Source organism: Struthio camelus, chromosome W, assembly GCF_040807025.1.
Source record: "Struthio camelus isolate bStrCam1 chromosome W, bStrCam1.hap1, whole genome shotgun sequence".
Lineage (NCBI taxonomy): Eukaryota > Metazoa > Chordata > Aves > Struthioniformes > Struthionidae > Struthio > Struthio camelus.
In genome coordinates, this window is record NC_090981.1 from 21,667,203 (window position 1) to 21,686,490 (window position 19,288).

Sequence of the window (19,288 nt, forward strand, 5' to 3'; positions counted from 1 at the left end):
CAGCCTGTTGCTACAGCTGCATGGTTCAGGTCTCTCTGCCACTTTAAATTGGATGGTACCAGTTTGCCTTTAATCTCTTTTGGCTTGTATCTTTTCATTACTCCATCATTCAACCCTTGCTGACTAGATATAATATAAACAAAACACACAGGAATTATTTTTACCTGAGGAAGAACAAGAAAAAGATCAGAGGCCAATTGATTTCCGCTGTACGTCTTCTTTGAAGCCAGACGACATGATATGATGAGCAAAAAGCTCCCTCGAATAGGCTTTATTATATGAAGTAATTTAAATTCCATGTACATATGTAATTGCTCAGAACTTATACAGGGAAGAATATAGTCTACTCATTATTTTATTTTTCCTTATTACTTGATCAATAATAATGGCCTTAACATCTTCCAAACAGGGCATCCTGTAACATCAGGAAAGGTCATAAAGGAGAAATGACAAAATGTATGAAGTAACATTACTATCATTGACTATTTCTATGTCTACAGAAACCTATCCTAGGATATCCATGTATGTGAGAACTTCCCAAAGGTCTGAGACAAACATCAATAAAATATTTATATTTAAGCAGGACAGGAACAATCATAATAAACTTACTTAGTAAACATTTTTATAATCATCAGGCCTGCTAATAACTCTTTTGCTTCTGTTGCTCTATTTAGTATCTTGCAAAACTCTGGGTGGGATCCTATCTGAAGGTCAACTTGGCAGAAGCAGAGGAACAATAAACAAACTAAGAATATGAAAAATGCCTTAAAAAGCAGCTGAGCCGGGGAGAAGGTAAGAGGTCATCAGTTCCTAGGACTTCTTTATTTTTGTTGTTTACTGTAGCTCATTGGTACATGGAGAGAAAAATAAATGAGGGGAGTTTCATGTCATTATACATTATTTTTACTTTACAGCTTGCTTTTCCTAAAGTTCACAAGTGTTTGTAATAGGACTTCCCCATTACTGCTGTTTCTCTTCTGTTGTGTGTTGCACAGTAATGTTAGAGTCACATAAGACCTTCTTAATTACAACTTGCTTTGAGAACTGAAGATTTAAAACCTTGACTCTTCAGGCCATAAAATCAACCTATGTTTAATATGATTCAGTTGCTATGAAGCAATTAATTGGAGGATTAACGTATTCATTTTTTGACATTGCCTTCGTAGATAATGTCCTTTTACTCTACAGATTAGTACACAGACACTCCAAAAAAGCATACCTTCAAAGCATCTAAAAGGGTTTCAGGAACTGAATTATCCTCTGCTGGAAATGGAGTTGAAGAACTTTTATTTCCTGAGAAAGAGAAAGGTTACACTGAGGCTGAACGAACCTTGAGCCACTTTTCATTACCATTTCTAACGGACAGCCAGAAGACAGAAAAGATTATGTTGCAGCTAAAAACACAGTTCAAACATGTACAACCAGATTTCCCTTTGAAGCTGGAAGTCTTCCCAGGGAGATGGATATGGCTGCAGCTGAAGCAACAACAATTTTTCACACAGTGAAATACTACCACACATTCCAAGGTTGGAATACTAGCAAATTACGCAGCGTTAGTGACATTTCAGTGCTGTGACCACCTGAAAATACCTACTACTTCTTTTCCCCAAAACATTTTAAATTCACATTTACGCTCCTATGGCATCTTTGACAGCTTCGCACACTGAAATGATATCACTCAGTAACACAAATTAAAAGGAGAAATATGAAATCTTTTGATCTAATACCATTAACAAGAGAACTTCTGAGATTGAGTTTTGAGACTCCAAAAGGTAATAAAGGGATGGAAAGAATTCTAGCGTTTGGCTAGAAAAGAACAGTCATAGTATTTAGAAGAAGCAACGGAAGAATAAATTATAGTGTGAAGATCATGAGATGATGAATTTTCTGGAAAAATATTTCCATGAAGAAGAATTTTAATTAAACCAAAGAACTTCTCTGTCTTGGCAAACAAAGGTAAAATGAGACACATTCATACACAAAAGTTTCCTATGAATGGGTGTCCATGCTCTAGCCATTAGTCATATAATGCTCAACCCACTACAATTTATATTGCCCTGGATAGTGTTCTAAGTTTATGCTCCCTCTTCTGGGCTGTTGTTGCAATACGTGGTAACCAAATTTATTGGCCTACCTTCCGAGAAGGCAGCTTGAGAGTCATCACTCATCACACACTAGAGCTCTCTGCTGTGAATTTCCTTACAGACTGCCAAGAACATCAGATGAATTGGATTTGCAGAAATCAGAACTCCTTGGCCTTCAGTTCAGGGCAGCCTGGTGTTCCTCTATACAGACCATACATCTCTTCCAACTCCCTCGGAGTGGTTGACTCACTGCAGCCTCATGCAGTCTGCCATTTCACTCGCTCTCTCACTTTCATAGCATCCCACATATGCAGCCACTGGTGCCAAAAAGCTGTCCCAAGAGCTGGAATCACCTTGTGCCCAGGGCAGCCTACTCAACCCTGCTATCTTATTGCCACTCAATTAAGAAAACTGCAACAGAGTTGTCTAAGACCCTGTGCCCCTAGCCTGCTAGTATCAGTATACAGATGCAAACTGGAACAATAATAGGTCAACTTAGGAACAAAACTGTCTCAAATTCATTATCACTGCAGCTCCGCTGCAGGAGGGCCTAACTATACAAAGTATACTTCAGAATGAGGCAATTTTCTTGAGAACAGATGTTCGCCCTTCCAGTGACTCATATTACCACACTGTGTCGACAGAGCCTGTTCTTTTTGCACATCCTTTATATCTTACCTACATCCATCACATCATAAGCATCTTTCACATGGAAAAAACAGTAAGTCACAAAGGACTTCAACACAGCAGAAAAGGTATAACGAAAAAAAAAGAGAGAGAGAGGCTGAAGTTGTATAAATTGGAGTGAAATATAAAAGCAACAGATTTAAAACAGCAAGACGCAAACTATCAGAGGGCAGACTATTCACTGATACATTGAATTCTTCATCTCTTGAAGTCTTCAAATCAAGTCCACCTCACTTTGGGAAAGATATGCTTTAGGCTTGCTACAAAATCAGCTGAATGAAATACTATGGCCCATGTTACACAGTAGGTCAAACTAACGATCTGTTGATCCCTTCTGGCTCTAAAACCTATGAGTCATGTAATTCCTCCTAAGTGGCCCTCACAGGAATTTAAGCAAGCCTCAGTGACTTCAAACCTCTGCCTTCTCTATTTGCAGTTACGAATGAAAGATTTTTGATATTTTGCCCCATCAGCCTACCATTTCCAATTTTTTCACAGCATCCCAAAAATGGATTTTCAAGTAGAACAGCTACACGTTCCCTATACTTATTTGTCTTTTTCCATCCATCAACTGCATTGGAAAGTAAATGAGCCAGGAATAATGTCAGCTAAAAGGACAAATTTTCAATTCTTCCTCAAAAATCACACTTAGGCAAGGTCCAGAAATTTATTACAGCCAAAAGATGAGAACTGCACTTAGCCCAGTTTTTCTCCATATTCTCTCTAAGCCAAGATGTCACTAAAACAACAGCTGCGTATTTTAAATGTGACATGGGACCTGAAACCTCTCTGCACTCCATCAAGGAGTGAAGAAAGTCAGAGATTCTTCAGTCTTTGGATGGGTCTGAAAACACTTGAAGGCCCCCAATACGCAGTCTGTCAAGGGATCAGAGTAAACATATGCCAAACATGTAAAACATCCACTAAGGCCTTTCCTGAGAACATCGAAGTACATTCTGAAACAGACCAATCAAAGCTGTGGTCTGAGAAGCAAAGAGATTCATAGCGTAAGATTTATGATGCAGTCACTTTGCAAGATCAGCAGCCCCTTTGTATTAATATAAGCTTAACTCACTGTCTCCTTTTCTTTTGATCTGCCTCCTCTTTCCTTTTCCGTTTTGGAGTCTTTCCTTCTGTCTCTTAGTTTTTCTATACCACTTCCCATTTATACTCTTTATATCTTCCTAACCCTTCTATAGTGCTGTTTTCTTCTCCTATGGCACGCTGGCATCCTGCAAAAGAAACTAGCTCCCAGCACTAACTTTCTTCTTTAAACTCTTTTCTTTTTCCCTGAGTTTTCTTTCCCTCTCATTTCAGTGTTCAGGTTTTTCACTTTTGTCTTTCATTGCCCAGCCACACCTGTTGATCGTATTCAGTCACAACTGCATACCTAACTTAATTCTCCTTGCTCAGTCACACATCTCCTTCACTCGTATTCACTGCTTCCAAACACCACTCACCCACCTATCTTTGTCAGAGATACTCTATGCTTCTAGCTGTCTATTTTCTTCAGGTAACATTCATTTACTGTCCTATATCTCTCAGTAACTTTTAGCTGGAAACACCCTGTTCAACTCCCAATTTACCCATATTCCTGTGACAAAAAACACTTCTGGGTCTTCTTCAATATTTCTCCTAGTTCTTTCCTAAGCTCTTTCTCTTAGGGTATGCACTCCATTCTTTTTTCTGGCAGGGGTGTAGGGTAGAAACATGGTAACAACTTTCTCTGTGGAACCTGACCCACTTCCTACTTTTTGCATTTCTCAGCTTCTTTCTTTTCAGGGAACCAAAGGTTCCTTCTTTGGCAACCCCACAACCATCACCTGGATTTCTCTCAGCCCCATTAGATATCACCAAGGCCCACAGCTTCTCTAGGATCTTCCATCCTTCTCATGATTTTATACTCACTTTTTGCTGCTGCTGGAGGTAGAGAAGCAAAGGTGTTGAAGACATAACATGGTAGTCATTTCTGGAGCCATCCTTGATTGTCATCCTTCCTGCCTGTTGAGAAGAAAGAGCAGCAGCTGTACCGCTTTCTTTGTTATAGCCCGAACAGGAGAAGTGGGGAACAGGATAGACCTGGCTGGGAGGGGAGTTACAAAGAGACAGGGTAAGGGCTAGACAACAAGGTGTCTGGAAGGTAGGGGCCACGAAGACGCTACAAATAAAACTGGACAGTCTGTAGGGAAAGAAACATAGCCACAGGAGGCTTTTGAAAACCAAAGACCTGGAGGAAATCAAGGGGCATATCCCTTTCCTGCAGGAGGGGAAGACTTACAGAGCAAAGAGCTCCATCAATTTTCATGCCTTAAGTGGATATAAAGCCATAATAACAGAGGACGTTGAAGATTAATCTTCTACCCTTTTTCTCCTCCAAAGCTGATTCACACATATTGAGCCCTCTCAGTACCTGCATAACGTATTTTCCCTTCCTATACCCTTATCAGCCCTCTGTCTGCATATTAATCTAGACAGCTCACTTCACGTTCCCTAAGCTCAGAGGATTTCCTCCATCCTTCCAAGTACTGTATGATGCAAGCCTGCCAGACAAACATTTAGCCCTTGAATGTACTTAAGTGGCCTCTTGTTTTCCCCTTGTATGGCTCTGAAGGGTTATGAAAATAAGAGGCCAAACAAATTCATGCCAGCAGTAATTCCAGCCCCACCCTGCAGAATGGGCAGACATCACATGGCCTCAGGAACAGCCAAATTTCATGATTACATTTAAATAAATGTTGATGGTTGAGAAGCCTGCTCTGTTTCCCCTAGTTGTTCTCTCTCCTAAAGTTCCTTTACTGCAGGGGGCTATCAGCACCTTTGTTAACTTGGCATGACAAACCAAGTCTTTGCTCTGTAGAAACAAAAAGTTCCTTTAAAAACATGAAAATACCCATGTAACAAAGCAGCATTAGTAAACAGGATTTCAGTCAGCAAAACAACGTTCAACGATTTCAGGAGTTAAGAGGAGGCATGGATGAGGTGGGAAGAATCAACTGTTTTTCCAAATATTTAATATCTGGGGTTTGCCAAGAGCTGCAGGAGGAAGACGCAAACAGTAACATTAATAACAAAAAATAAAGGATTTAAACAGTATTTCATTTCATTTTGCTGGGGGTTGGGGTTTTTTGATTGCTTTGTTTTTTTTTTTTTCCTGGTTTTGGCTTTATGTACCTGTAGAATTAACTAGACACTCTGGGCAGAGTTGTCTCTGCATCTTCTTGTAGTTTTTCTCCTCCTTTATTCTACAGCAGACTTCTACACTGTGCTCCCCTCTGTATGTGAACAGTACTTTTGGGTATTACCTGAATTCTACAGGAACTTCCAAGAGCCATTAGAAAATAAGTGGAATTTTTGTTATCTGCTTTGGAAAGAAAAAGGGAGATAAATGAAGCCTTTTTCTTACATCACATACATTCAAGAAAAATAAAAAACTATGTTCAACTCTATTGTTTTCTCAGAACGAGCAATATGAGTCGTTTGCCCAGCCATTCCACTTTAGCTGTTCACTGTGCACTGTGATTTGGATTTTTTTATCTGTCAATACAGATTAAACAGAACATGTGAGATTACTTTTAAAGAACATTGCATGGTCAAGTATGCTAAAAAGCTTTTATCCTATATTGTTTGGAAATCCAGCTGAAAAGCTTGTAAATCACATCTTCCTAGCTTGTTTCCTTTTTCACGGCAAATATTGCATTTGTTTGTCTTGTTTTATTGTGCTACAAAAGAAACTCACTGTAACCATTACTAGTACTTCACTTTGAAGTTGGTTCCATTATAAAGAACAAAGTATTAACAACCACCTTGTAATAGATAGCTGACAACCATAAAAATATGATTTGTTTAAATTTTCAACTTAAACATTTTTTAGAGGGGAGAATGGGGCTGATGTCTGTATTAGATTGTAATCTTTTATAGTTTAAGTACAATACCATCAGCAAAAGTAACAAATCTATCAATTACTGTAGTTCTTTGCTAAAGGCAGTATACAAATTTGGCATGTTTGAGTACACACCCAATGCTAGATTGCTTTTATTTTCTTGTTATATCGTTTTTTTCTTACCTTCTCCCCTTGTTCTCTCCGCTACTTCTCTTTGGAGCATGGATTGGCAGTGACAGACTCTTGCAGTTTTGCCTTCAAGATGCTTGAGGAGGTTGTAAAAGGTGAAAAGAAAATAACTACAAGGTTTCATGGATAATACAGTGCTGTTTGACTCCCATATCCATCATGCAGGTGGCAAGCCAGCAAGCATCAGGAAACCAAGTGGCATGAGTATAACACATTTCTCCATACATTTCCTCACTGGAATATCTGTGACTAACAGATCTCTACAGTTGATTAACCATGCTATAGAAGAAGAGACAGTACAGCTAGCTCTGCAAGAAGCTATCCAGGCTCCTCGAGTTGTTATCCTGGGGTAGAATTCAGCTGTAGCACAGCAGCTTTTACACAGAATATAGCCTAGCCTTGGACTGGGATTAGTTCAGTGGAGAGCCAGACCTGTTGTCTCCACACCACACTCTCTGATCCAGCACTGTGGAACCCTCTGAAGATGCATTCAAGAGGTGGTTCTTTGCCAGCAGGAGGCCAGCAGATTTTATGCACTTGTGTTCATGCCACATCAAACATGGCTCCTGCTACGCTGCTGCAGAGCACTCCAGATTCCTAGAAAGCTTACTAGCTCTGTTGCAACATGGTGCACGCAGAGAGCCAGTTCAGGTTGGGCGCAGTCTCTGAAGGAGTAAGTCCTCCTCTAATTTGGAGTGTCAGGAGCGCGCAGTGCAGAGATACTCCCAGGTCTGGCCAGTCTTATGAGAATTGGTTCCGTGAGTGCTCCCAGTACTTGCATCATCCATGCTTTTCTACTATTGGGAAAATGCTTGTTTCTTTCCCTCAGATAATGGAGAATTGACTATAACTATTTTTGGCTGGTGTGCTGCTGCTAAGAGCTATTTCAAACTGCTGTAATACAGAGCAGTCGCATGCCAGTGTAGAGGTTCCTTTGGTCTGGAGAAATGATGTTTTTGAAGGTCAGACTAAGAGATGAGAAATCCCAACCAAAATCCTTTCAGCCTGACACAGGGCAGGGGGTTGAACCAATGTTACCTACTTTGTCGCAACAGTGTTTTAACCACTGGGGTAGATAGCGTTCTTAGGAAGGACCTCTGCCTATTCACACTTATCCACTTTGCTCAAAATATAACAACAGTTACTGAGACAGAAGGACTTTCTAACCTGGTAATTAGGATAACAGGCTTCTGGAGCAAAACAGTGCTGGGCTGAGAGCACGTCTATTTCAATATATTCTAGCCCAGTGAGCAGGGAACTCATTTCCTTCAGAGTGTTCAAACCACAGCTCCCATAACTTGAGAGAGGCATCAAATCTGCATCCTCCATACCGCTAAGAGCTCTGGATACTTTTCTTAGAAGTATCTGAAACGCGTTACATGATTCCTTTTTTTGGTCAGGAAGTTTATACACCTGTGAAAGAAAGACAAAAAGAAAGAAATAAACAGAAAATCACTACATGTGGTATGACCTGAACCATACTACTTTTGGTCAACAGAAAGTAAAAATATCTACTCTTCACAATATATTTGATGTTTAAATGGCATGTGACCTTCTCCAAGCAGCCCTCATCTTTTTTGAATATCTGAGAGCTATTAACGGATACACTGGTATTTCTCACATGAATATCCTTACCACTCTTTTCTTAAGCTTACATATGACTTCTCCAATTGTTGCTGTCATTGCAAACGCCTCTGTTTATTTTATATGCCACAGTGAAGAGTCAAATGAACTACTTCAGTTCACTTTTGTGGACAAAGGCAAAAAATTACCCTTTTCAAAGTCTTACCGCTGGACTCTAGATGGGTGCTCTGAGGCAGCACAGTTTTAAAAGAGAACTGTAAAATGCAAAAATTAGTACACTGTGACAACACGAGAATGCCCTACAGAAACTGAAATGCCAGACTACAAAGCTGGAATTTGTATGCTTTGCTCCAGGGGAAGGGAGAAAGGGGAAGAACAGTGCACACACTTACTCTAGAAGGAAAATCTGATTGTGACTCAGACAGGGGAGAATTCTTCCAAGAATAGCTCATCCCAGTGCAACTATACTACTCAGGTAACGTTGCCAATGTCACTGATATCTTGGCTTATCTGCTACTTAAAGGGAAATTGCCAAGTTAAAATTTGTGGGTCATATCCTCCATGGAACACACAGCTGCAGCTCCAGTGAAGTTCGTGGAGAAACTTAACAGCATCAAGGGGTTGGCCCTACTTCTTAGAAGTCCTTTTCTTGTGTTACTAATAAAATATTTGAGTTTTACATTATTTTCAGTTTTCATAATCTTTTCTCAGTTGATTTCTGAAAGTCAGGTTGTTTCTCAGTCTGGCTTTCACACATGCAAGGCTATAGTTGCATAGCTGCAAACAGAGTAGGGAAACATAGATAAAAAAAACTTGTGATCAAAACTAAAAACAATAAAATAAAGAGTTGCACTGGTGTTAAAAGCAACACTGGGCCATAACTTCCTGCCACTTGCTATCTCCCATCTCCTTCCATTCATAATCAACTCTTGTCAACTGACTGTCTTTTTTCTCCTTTCATGTACCCCTTCAGTTCTAGCAACTGTCTGAGGCCTAATGTTAAAAGCTAACATTGATTAACTGTTGATTCCAAGTAAGATGCAACCACCCAGAACAAGCTGCATAAAAACATCTTCACTCTTTTTATAAAAGGCAACTCCTGCATGGAAGCAAGCATGTGAAAAATCAGTGCCTTTCCCTCTCCTCCGTAGTTTAAAAACCACAGGATTTAAACTGTTACCTAATGTAAGAGTGGGGCTCTCCTTATTTGCCTTTCAACTGGAAAAGCGCTTCTAGATTCTAAATTCTACCAAATTCTACCAAAAAGCTGGTGCCTTGTGTTTCCTATTGCTTCACCATTTTTGCAGACCTTCAGAGCAAGCCAACACACAAGATTTGGCATAATATCCTAGGAAGAGAAGTTATTTCATTTTTAAATAAAAGCAGAGACTCTCACAGATTCACTTGGCTGAGGTTTCAAGAAGAACATTAATTCTGACAAGAATTCCCTGCACATACATTTCTCTCTAGTCATATACCTAAACTATAAGCTCGACAGAGCAACTTTTCTCTATATACTATTACTGGGGCATAGAGGGATCTATTCTCAATTGCAACTCCCTGAATGATAGCCGTAAGCTGCCATTACTCAACTATTAAATGGCTACCAACAGGGAGTAACCTTCTGTGCAGCTGTCTGCCTGGCTACATCCATGAAACCTGGAGTCACCTTCACGCATCCAAAGTTCTCTGGAAGTGTAATCCACCAATATACAGACATATACAGTATAACTACAGAGAGTTTTACTTACAAACACAATCAGTATTGCTAGCAGATCAAAACTACTGTGTAAAATTGATTATACTAAATACATTTGAGTCATTTATCCTCTAAAATGCAGACTGATAGCTCCTAGCAATACTCTGCAGGGGAACTTTTGTGTAGACGATCACTTCAACACCTTCTTTTCATGAAGAACAGAGTCCAGTTTTCCTCATCAAACAGTCAGTCAGCCAGAAGCCACTGTCATTTTATGACTAAACTCACCATTGCTTAATAAAACATTTTCCTCTTTTGGAAAATAGTTTATTATTCAAAACACAAACAGAGACCCCTTAAGTCCCTTCAAGTAGCATCACTGTGTTACTGACCTAGAAATACCGCTCAAGAGAAAAGTATACTGCAGGTTAAATAACCAGAATAACTACTCACATGGGAAACCACATATTTCTGTTTGCAAGATTTTTTTGTTAAAGATAGAACAATTATTAAATCAAAGGGTTGATTATTAAGAGGTAGAAGTCCTTCATGATAAAACATTCTCTTTAATAAACTCACACAAAAAACTATACAAAATACAGACTTTATCAGACATACAGCCTGTCTACATACAGCCTCTGAATATCCCTAAACACATCCAATAAATTATTCTCCACATTTATTAGAAGACCATCTCCATTAGGCAGCCAATTTTGGTTGGTGTCCTGAGAGATCACTTAAGGCAAACTATACTGTACTTCCTTCCCTCCTAATATTGACTTGTAATAAAAGAAAAACATTTTTCCCTGTTTAATGCATTTTCCAAAATTACATCAGTATTCATCCACTTCTAACAATTTGTAACAATGGTCCCGTCCAGCTGGGTAAACAAAAAGATTTTACATATATTTCACTGAGCATTTTTACTTTTTTTTTTTTTTGGTGAAAGACCAGGGCAATACCTTTTGCCAAACCCTATCACTGCTCAAATGAATGATTATTTATATTTGTGAACTGAGGTCTAGGTGCTCTTTCTATCACAGCAGAAATCAAGAAGAAAAATCCTAGTGTAATGAACTTGCAAACTCAGGTGAAGATAAGGCATTAGTATGTAACACAGTCCAACTAACTTGCACAGAATCCCTAAGCTGACATGCTTCTGAAGTGCTAAATATTGATAGAAAAAAATAAACTAGTCACGTTGATATACCTCTCATGGTGAGAAAGATGAGAGATATAATATATCTTAGCTTGCTGTCTTTCTCAGAGGATTCAACACAGATTGTTATCAAAGTTGATGAACAGATTTTCTGAGTGCACAACTGTTCACGAACATAGTAACAACACAGACATCCAACCCAGTATAGCCCAAGGGAAAACTGTTTTCATCCCCAGCAGTTGAGGATAGCTTTAAATACACTTAGAAAGAAGTTTTAAGCATAGAGTTTATGTTTTTAATTTAGAAAACCCAAAGTACTAAAAAACAAAGCCAGTAGGAGCAGTTCTTTCTTTGGTGCTTTAGCTAGATTTTGTTTAAAACTGCACTGAATTTTGACTGACCTCATTCTGTGGTGAAGGAAATATAACCTGGTTCTGGAGGAGAACATGAGATAGAAGCGACAGAGTGGGCATGGCAAGAGTGCCTCTACTTACGCATTGGTCTCAGCTGCTCAAGTTCCTATTCCTTTGAAAGGATGTAAAGTCTGCTGAAAAGACCGAGGAAAGACGTTGTTTGACTTGTTCCACAGCCCTGAAATCCTCACCAAACCAAATCCAGCTTTCACGTGCATTGTCATGATCTCAATGGGGTCAAATTTTTTTGTGATGTACAATTCACTAGAGAAAAATTGAACAGAGAATGGACCCCTTCCTTTACTGACTTTTAAACACAGTGATGAGTTGCTCCTAGAGTTAAACTGACTGCAGTGTCTCACAATAGAAGCTCCACAGAGATTGGTTTATGAAAGTTGCAATGTAAATCAATAATTATTGGTTACAGTAGGTACCAGTTAAGCCTGTGCATTTCTTTATGTGAAGGTTTCATTTCTCCCCAGTAATACTAGACTGTGAGAAAGGCTGGTGACTGTGTAGCTAATTCACAAGTGTGCAGCTCAGGAGTTCTGGGACTTGTTCCTGGATGGTCTTCCTGTCTGATCCTCGTGATCATATGATCCTGTACGAGCAAGGCTCGTTCCTCTTCTAGACAACCGAGGCCTCTGTATGCCACCATGTCACAGGAAAAAGTATACCATCATTTTCCTAGTTGTACAAAGAGAGGCCTGCCATAATGCTATTTTTGCTGTGCTGTGACATTACTTAACGAATGCAAAGTGACAACAATTCATGATTGGAACGCGGTATAAAAGATACCACTTGAAGATAATGTTCAAATTCCTTTTCCAGGAAATTTCTCCACTTCCCTCTCTCATCTTCCAGAGAACATTATACAGACTTACAGGCATATGCAAAATCTCTACACCAAGTGTGAAGATTGAATAGGAAGGAAATGCAAAGAAAATAAAATGAATACTGCATTTATAGCAACGCAATCATCTAAGCAAAGACCACCGCAGCCAGATGTGTATGTACAAGCATGTGCATGCATATACATATACAGGAGAGAGGGATAAAGAATGAGGGAAAGGGTGAGAGCGCAAGGAGAAGAAACACGCAGTGGTCACCTACCTGAAACTTATTCAGTCAGTTTGTACGTAAAAGTTCCCTCCATTTCTTTTGCTGAAGTGGCAAAGCTAGAAGAAACACGAAGGTAAATAAAAGAAATTAGGAGACTGTTAAGAGAATTGCACTGCATTTCAGACGTGAAATGCAATTTATGGTGTCAGATCTTGGCTGAAAAAGGCAATCCATTGTGCATGGTGGTGGTTAAAGCATATCTGATTGAATCTGTGTTACAATACAGAAAAATCACAGAAAAAAAAATCAGCATATGTTTGAGATTACATTTATAGTAAGCATTTTAAAGAAAGGAATTCTGAAAGCAACTACGGACTTTAAAACAAATTCCGATCTCTTGGGACTAGTAACCCTTCCTGTAATAGCCCCCTAATATTTAATGGTCTGGGCTTTACACAAAGGATGAGCAATAAAACGCAGTGTATGGTGTGAGCAAGGAAGCATAAAAATCTGCTCTTGGGAAACTTGTGCAAGTTAAAAATTATATATGCCATACAAATATGCTTTGTGGCTGCACTGGACCCTGAATTTGGTGAAGTAAACCGAGAGATGCTTTCACATTTAATAGCTTTTTTGAAATACATTAACATTTTCACAAGAAGCAGTTTCCAGTCCGAATCTGTTTAATTCTAGGAGGAATTTATTTTTCCTAGTCTCCTCCTTTCTTGCCTTTTCAGAACTCAGTTATTTCTCAAAGCAGGACTAGAAAGAGAAAAAGAAGAGGATCCTTTTAGCCAACAGGTTTCAAGACTGGCTCTGCATTGAAGGAGAAACATATCTAACAGTTTCCTACTGACCCATGATTTTGTAGCGAGTCCTTTAATGAACTATGAAATAAAACCTCTCCCGTTTTTAGTAATTACTGGCACGCAAAGAGAGAGGCAGTATATCAAGTACAAACTACATCCATTCATTTCTAGAGAGTGCCTCTGGGTCAGCGCTGAGGCAAATTGGTAGGCATTGAGAGGATGCTTGCCTTTCACAGAGTATATTAATTCTTCTGGTGGAAGAGAAGACAATTTTGGTGGCTGTCAACCTTTTGCCTTTCATAGCAGTACAGTTAGGATTTTTTTGTTTTGCCAGAATGTTTACACACAAAAAAATTACTTTGTTAACATAACGTGACAATTCTTTAGGTCGTGGATTTCTGTGCCTTCAACTCTCTCTGAAACCTTACAGAAATAATATTCATCTAAATATCTTGAATAATTAAATTGCAAAGTATTACATCTACTCAGCAACTGAATTACTGTCTATGGTATGAACGATTTATTTATTTGCCTCAGACATAATGAGAATGCTAAATATTCCTATACATCTACTTTTTATGAAGACTGACCATTTCAGCTGTACCTGTTTCTATATCTGCTTCTTCAATATGCAAGGAGAGAAGTGAAACCGGTCTACACATGTATTGCATCAATGCCTGCCCTGGGATGAGGTTAAGATAAGGCAAGAGACTACAACAGTAGGGCCATCAGTTGCATGATTTTTTATTGTCATATTCTGGGAAGTATCAGCAGGGTAGTAGAAAGCAATGGAATAGAGAACTGAAGCAACAAAATAGAGTAGACATTACCTTATGTCCCAAAAATGGACGACCCGTTCAGAGAAAACATTCATATGTGAAAACCACAGCTCAGCCAGGAGCATAAAATCATCTTGATGAGAAGTAGAAGGCCATCAGATTGCCAGAAGCTCCAAAAACTCTAGATGCAGTCTACAGGTATAATTAAGCTCTACTTAGAATAGTACCTCTCGTTGACTACATAAAAAGTCTTGAATGCAACTGGGAAGGGGAGGGGAGGCAATTCAATAATAAATTGTTTGATAATTAAAAATGCTCTTTTGCTAAATTACTAATTTGAATTCATTTATATAGGTGAAGAATATATGAATTATTCATATGATTGCCACATCAGACTTGCAAAATTCTGCTTGCCCACTTATTCATGATAAATATGCTGTTTTGATAAGAAAATAAATTATGTGGAGTTATTGAGTCAATTAATATGATGCAAGTAAAAAGGGGAATTTGTGTGGGTGTAGTTGTTACTTGTCCATATTATAACTTGCTTGTTATGCTGATGTCCTGTCTTTCATAATTACTTTTAGCTATATAATGGCTGCAGGTTATTAAAACCCTAATTTCACCGGCATACCATATAAAATACGGTATATTGAACAACATAGCATCTCCTCATCTGCTGGACAATGGGGTTAGTTAGCAGTGACTCAAAATAAAGCTGTCACCCAACGAGCTACTATCAGCATATACTGAAGTACTTAATAGCGGTACTTTCAATGAATCACAGAGTTTTTGACCTATATGATCTAACTGCTTCTGGACTACGTTTAAGATACTGCTTCTCACCTATTCCCTTAGATTGCTTTAGATAATGTCCAGCTCTCCACTTAGAACTCCTTAATATTTCACGGTGTTTAGTTTTTTAATACATATAAAACCTTTTAAAAGAGAAACATTTGCCACTTTTTAACCCCCCCCCCAGTGGCTTTTTTGACCGTAGTTAAATAACTCATCACTTAGAAATGAGCAGGGAGGTCAAAGTGTTAGGCAAAAATATGATGTTTTCAAATGATTATTAAAAATCTCTGACTGGATATTAATTTGGTGCTACTATTTGGAAAATAAAATAAGCTGTTCTTTTTTTTTTAATGGAGCTAGGAGAAGAGAAACCAGATGACACCTAACAAGGTGCAGGACGAGGGCTTATAGAAGAAGAAACAGACTATATTATCAAAGAAAAATATGGCAAAAGAAGAGGCACAGCATGATGATAAAAGCCAATTTAATTTACAAGCTTAATACTCAGTAGAAATAAAATGGTAAATAAATAGATGTGAAACCAAACAACGTATTTGGGTGATGAATTCAAGTTGGTTGCACTGGGGGATATTATTGTCTTGATACAAATTGAAACGACACTCTTAACTCTCAGTAGAAAAACAACAGTATAAAAAAATGAAGATTTTACTAAAGGAAGGAAGAAAACTCGATCTGCTCTGAATGAAGTATGTCTATGAAAAAAAAAATCTAATTGTATTCATTCCTGGAATATCTTATTTTCAATTTAAACAATAACAATCTTTCACCTTGAACTTAATGGGACTACTGGTAGGGATATCCTTACAACACTTGTGCTGTAGACATTTGCCCACTCTATCTGAGACATGGTCTAACCTCTCATATTCTGAAGATCTACCTAGTACAATATAGCATATGAAGCCTAGTAGCTAGTGTATGTTACCTAGTATATCAGCAATAACTCTACTTTTCTAGCCATAAGGAGAACCTAAAGTCCTGTTTCCTTTTACTGTTACCATATTATATAAAAGCCAGATTCCAGGATGTGGACATTTCCCTACCAGACCTACCAGAACGTCTGCTAAATCTGGCAGACAGATTAGTTTGAGAGCGTAGTGAAGTCGAAGGAAGTTACTTTAGACAAATTCTTTAGTCTAAACATTCAGTTCAAGTCTCATCCCATCAAAAGTTGAAGAGTTCTCTGACGCCTGGGAGGTCCCTGAACCACCAACATTCCTCCTGGACAATTTGGGATCTGAACGGAATTATCTTCAAATGGAGCACATTAATAAATAACATAGCTAACGGATAAGTGAAGTTTCAAGAATGTCCCAGTACACTGGCTTTCAGGACAACTCTGCCATGTTTCTGAAAACCTGAGGATCTGTGAGATCTGAAACTTTGCTTAAATACTTGTAGATTTTAATGTACTTCTAATAGATCAAGTAATTGAGGATTTGGTAAATAAAAAAATGTACTCAGATTTTGAATCAGAAAAAATAGGGATTTGCATTAAAAGCAGGAAAAACTAGCATGATTCTGTACCATGTCTTTAAGTGATACAACCTAGATCTTGCAGCCCACAGGGACATGGGATGTATGGATACTCTCAGATTGCCTTCCTTATTTCTGGACTTCACTGTGGCCCTCTGCATAATTTAGACTGTTCTGAAAAGGTAACGGCAGCAAAACCCAAAGTCTTTAGAGCACTGTGTTGTGATGCTGCCTGTGAGACATTCGTCGCACATCCAGCCTCACTGTTGATGTGACCTTTATGAAGGTGCCCTTGCAAGACACCTGGATAGCTGGCTGTCCTTCCCACTTCCTTTGCTGGGAGAATACTTCCACAGGTGTGGGCCTTTATAGCCTCTTTTACTGCTCTAGTATTCTCATTTCACATGAGCAGGAGACAGGAGGGCAGAGAACAACTTTCTAAATGAAATGTAATATTTTTTTCCCATGTTTTACACTTACATACTGACATGTGCATGCATATGTGAATTCTCTCTCTCTCTGTATGTGTGTATATATATATATATATATATATATATCAGTATAACAGTATCTGTTTGCACTTCAGGCAAAAACATGCACCTGATACGTACAACAGGTACGTAACAGCTACCAGTAAAAGGCTTCAGTTAAAAAAGGGCTCCAACCTGATTTCCTTTAATTTACAAATAACCTGAACTCTGATCCCTTGTCCCCATATAAGACTGTTCACGTACAGTGAGACTCGGTGCCACTTCTCTTTTCATTGTTTTTTCCATGCTGTGCCTTAAAGGTGCAGCTTAAAATATCTCACTCCTCTGACCAATAAATGCGGGCCCCAGGTCTCCTGAATCAAAATCCTGTGCCGCATATGCCACCTGTATAATGTATGCTGCCTCTGACAGCATCCAGTACAAGATAGCTTGGGAGGCATAAATAGGCTGTATCTGGAGTGATCTACCTTTGTAATACTCACTTCCAGAAGACAGCAAGTTAGGGCCTTCCTAAGCACAGACAGCTGCTTTCAAACCACTAGATTGAAGATACATATGGATTTATCTTCCATTAATTTCTGAATCCCTTTTTATGCCCTCTATATTATCCACTGGCTGTTAGTCCACAACATAATTATATCCTGTGCAAGAAAGAATTTCCTTTTTTGTAATGTAAACTTGGCAATTCTCCTGTTTTTGAATATAAACAAAATTGTTCCTTATTCTCCTCTTCATCACTCATCATTTTTAACCTCTATTATACTTCAATTCACACAGGAGAAAACTGAGGGAAGCAGAAGGGTCCCGTTCTAAGGTAATAACTCATCATAAGAGAAGCTATTCTCAGAAGAGTACAGCAGCATGAGAGGCTTCAAAAACAAGTTGGAACACAGGAATTTCTGACTTAATATAAGAAAAAAAATCACCACGAAGGTGGCCAAACACTGAAATAGGGGCCCAGAAAGACTGTGGGATCTTCATCCTTTGGTAAACTCAGAACCTGTCTGGGCATAACGACCTGCTGTAACCGGACCCACTCTGAGCAGGAGATTGGCCCAGATGTCCTCTACGCCATGTTTATTCTTATTGTTTTATTCATCACTTATACAATCACGTTTTCTGTTTGGTTCTTAATACACAGTAGCTTTTCATTTTTGTTTTAGTTCCTAAGCATTATACAGCTATTTTCACAAATAAGCTGTCTTTTCGTACAGGTAAGAGTTGTTTTTGAGCCCATCGCTGCAAACGCTGAGTTTTTTTCCCTATCCGTTCCATCTTAGCCTATCCCAAACAACTCTGTATCAATAGTAAGTTTTGTCATCTGTTTATTTGCCCCTAAATTCTAGATCATCTAATTTAAACACCACAAATCTCAGCATAGAGCTGTTCACTGGAGGAACAATGAAACATCCTCTTTCCCTTTATGAAGAAAACTGCCTAAGTTTTATGAAGAAAACATACTTCTGCCCTTTGTGACCCCTACCTTTAATGATCTCTCTTCTCCTGACAACTTCTCATGACATAAAAGTATTTAGTGTAGAACCTCATCAAAAGCACTTTTTAAATTCAAGCATTTGCCTGAATTGCTGTTATGTACATAAATCCACAGGTGAGTAGCAGATAAATATTAAAACATGGACAGGGAGTAAACAGAGTCCACCAGTTCTGACTTGAGCGAATCCAAAACGGTGCTGGCTCTTGGCCTATTTTTTCAGTATGCTGATGAGCAAGGCAATTTGTACTACCTGAGAAACCATGTTCATTAATGATACCCTGGACTGGACAAGGAAAAAATATCTGTCGGAGAAAAGCATAACATTCTTAGGAGACCTGAATCAGACACTTTAAACCTGAAAAATTACCAGATGAAACCAGGAGAGGGCAACGAGCACATATAATACTGCTGATAGCTAGGAAGGCCCAAGTTCCTGAATGGCATGAAATTTTCCTCTTTGGATTAGTATTTATTTGCCCCATTATCAGGCCTGAAAAGGTTGCATTTCTGAGATTAAGTATCATTACATTACATACGATAAGCCTAAGGGTCTCTCAAAACAAAGCAAAGGTTTCCACATGAATGTTGCTAAAATAAAAAACAACTCAAGAATTGCTGCCGAGAGTTTCCTCTTGGGCTGAATGGAAGAATGTGTTTAACTGGAC

The 19,288-nt window shown here is 38.7% G+C and overlaps 1 protein-coding gene across 1 annotated transcript in view; it reads right to left on the bottom strand.

Moving 5' to 3' along the window:
* The window catches only part of LOC138064047 (zinc finger protein 474-like), an 85,568-nt gene that overhangs the window by 29,636 nt on the left and 36,644 nt on the right, over positions 1 to 19,288 (bottom strand). Inside the window, exons 5-8 of the mRNA XM_068924775.1 lie at positions 12,809 to 12,873; positions 8,008 to 8,253; positions 4,680 to 6,916; positions 1,220 to 1,293 (exon numbers count right to left, since the gene is read on the bottom strand). The gene's annotated coding sequence lies outside the window, so the exon portion shown is untranslated. The remainder of the gene's footprint in view (positions 1 to 1,219; positions 1,294 to 4,679; positions 6,917 to 8,007; positions 8,254 to 12,808; positions 12,874 to 19,288) is intronic.